Source organism: Leucoraja erinacea, chromosome 4 (genome assembly GCF_028641065.1).
Source record: "Leucoraja erinacea ecotype New England chromosome 4, Leri_hhj_1, whole genome shotgun sequence".
NCBI lineage: Eukaryota > Metazoa > Chordata > Chondrichthyes > Rajiformes > Rajidae > Leucoraja > Leucoraja erinaceus.
The window spans coordinates 76,979,167-76,982,052 of NC_073380.1; the positions used below are offsets into that span (position 1 = coordinate 76,979,167).

Consider the following 2,886-nt stretch of genomic DNA (forward strand, 5'->3'; position numbering starts at 1 on the left):
GTAGAACACACATGTATTACTGCACAGGTGCAGCTGACAGGCACGGCAAATTTAAAAGGGATTTATTAAAGCTTAATATGTGAATAACTCTTAAAATATAACAGCAATTTAAACATTAAAGAGGAGATTTATTCAGTCCATTCTTTCTTATTACATCTCTTGTTGTGTTCTGCAGCCGGGGGAAGAGGTCGGCTTGAGGCGGGGGCTGTCGGGCACCAGTGGGGGGAGCGACCTGCAGCCTGAGGAGGGGCACGGCTTCAGGCAGGGCTGTCGGAGGCCGGGAGGATGGGTGAGTGTCCTGCAGCTTGGGGAGGAGGGTGGCATCAGGCGATGGCCAGGGGTGGGGTTCTGGAGGGCTAGTATGGATGCTATGGGCCGAAGGGACTGTTTTCCAGAGGGCTAATGTGGACATTATGGGACAAATGGATTATTGGGCTAGTCCTGCAGCTGGGACGGGGAGGCTTCAGGGGGCCAGTGCAAACATTCTACTAGCCAGGGAGGGGGACGGCCTCAGGCAGGGGACATGGAGCGGGGAGCGCTGCCATGGTCTACCGCTGCTGTGGCCTGCCTCTGGGGGGCGGGTGTGTTAGGGGAGGGTGATTGGGTTGTGTGGGCAGGGGTGGTGAGCCCCGCCAGCACGCAGACCAACCCGCGCCTGGCCCCACCAGTGCCTGGCCCCACCAGTGCCTGGCTCCCTCAATCCCCCCACTCTCACTCCTCACTTCCCCAATCACCCTCACTTCCCCGAGTTTGCAGCAATCGGGCAGGCTCTGCACTCCAGGTGGCTTCTGGACTCACAGTTCACTCATTCATGGCTTCTGAACTCACAGTTCACTCACTCATGGCTTCTAGACTCACAGTTCACACGCATGGCTTCCAAACTCACAGCTCATTGACTCATGGCTTCTGGACTCACAGTTCACTCACTCATGGCCTCTGGACCAACAGTTCAGACTCACTCACGGCTTCTGTGCTCACAGTTCACTCACTCACAGCTTGCGGACTCACAATTCATTCACTCATGGCTTGCGGACTCAGAGTTCACTCGGTCATGGCTTGGGGGCTCACAGGCTCACACTCACAGTTCACTCAGTCAGAGTTTGTGGACTCACAGTTCACTCAGTCACGGCTTGTGGACTCACAATTCTGGACTCAACTCTCATTTATGGCTTCCGGGTTTTCGGGTTGACTGACTCTCGCCCAACTTCGACACGCCCGGCCTCTGGGGCTTTATTCTTCTCACCCCGGTGATTGACAACAGGTGCCAGAAGGGGCGTTACCTTCATGGTAAATGACAGATGAGACAACAAATCTGCTAATCTCACGATTTTTTAATCCTTCATAACTTTTAAATATTCCACCGATCGGAACAAAACTTGGTGCGCTTGGGGCAGAGGAGAACAGTGAGTAAGGTGCCGAAAAATCCCAATTTTACTTCGGAGTCACGTGAGTGACTTCGTGAAGAACCCCGCTTCCAACGCATGCGTGTCATATCGCTACACGCATTGCAACGAGTCACACAGGGGGGAACGACGTTCCCCAAGCGGGAGAATTTGAAAGTCGGGAACAGCAGGTAAGAGACTCTGCGTTCCTTTTTTCTACTTACCTTTTAGGAGGCTGCGGAAAGCTGGTGGGGAGACCCGTGGAGTGCGAGCAGCCGACAGGAGCAGCAACGGCACGAGTTCCCTGGACGGGAAAAACCTGTGCCCGACTTCGCTCCCGCACCGGCAAAATTCACTTCTCGGCTGGGTGGGAAGCAAAGCAAAGAGGTCCCGTATGCCAGTCTCAAGCGAGACTGGCTTGGGAGCAGTCGCTAGCGGCCAGCGCGGAGGGAGCAGGACAGAGAGCACGGACCAGCGCTGTAAGTACCCGGGGTACACAGCAGGGCTGGAAATGCTCAGCGAGTGCAGCGGCACTAATGGAGCTAAGGAACTGGGGACGTTCGGGCCGAAAACCTTCTTCAAAAGGTAAGCACCGGGGTTGGTCCAAGGGGTCCCTAGGAACGGCCGGGTTTTACCGGCTGCGGATCTGCCACGAAGGACCAGGCCTGTGAACACCGGGGTCGGTCCGAGCAGCTCGAACCCGACACGCAGGGAACGACGTTCACCAGCAGGAGAATTAAAAGTCGGGAACAGCAGGTAAGAGACTCTGCGTTTCCTTCCACTTACCCTTTAGGTGCAGACATGGACCGGGTCCATGTAAGCTGCAGAAAGCCGGCGGGAGAACCGCGGAGTGCAGGCAGCCGGCAGGAGAGCAGCAACGGCAGCCGGCAGCGGCAGGAGCAGCGGCAGCAGCGGCAGGAGCAGCAGCGGCAGGAGCAGCAGCGGCACAGCGGCAGGAGCAGCATCGGCACATCGATTCCGGAGAGGGAAAACACCTGTGCCCGACTTCGCTCCCGCACCAGGGGAAAATTCATTTCTCGGCAGCAGCGCTAACGGCCAGCGCCGAGGCCAAGGACATTGCAGTGCAGTTGACTGGCTGCAATCGACCGCGAGGGACCAGTAATGTGAGTACCGGGGTCGGTCCCAGCGGGTTTTTTAGTTACAGAGATCGCTTCTTGGCCTTTTGGCTAAGATCAACTATAGTAGCTGTTTTATTATCAGTTTTAATATCTTATACGTCCCTTATCTAAGGACCATATAAGCAGGAGTGCCCAGAACTGAGGGCATTAGAGTGGGGTTGACCGGCTGCAACGACCGCAAGGCACCAGTACCGTCAGTACGGGGGTCGGTCCCAGCGGTCTGAGATAAAGGAGCAGCCAGGAGCGCTGAGAGCGTTGGAGCCGGGTTAAAGAAATGGAATAGATGGAATCAGCTGTGCCAGATGTCCTCCACACCGGCCATATCCACTCCACGGAAGGAAGGACAAAGCTGGAGAAGGAGGACC

At 56.1% G+C, this 2,886-nt stretch overlaps 1 pseudogene; it reads left to right on the plus strand.

The window, feature by feature from the left end:
- The first annotated feature begins 2,549 nt into the window (after positions 1-2,549).
- On the plus strand, positions 2,550-2,655 carry LOC129696834 (U2 spliceosomal RNA; annotated as a pseudogene).
- Positions 2,656-2,886: the final 231 nt, after the last annotated feature.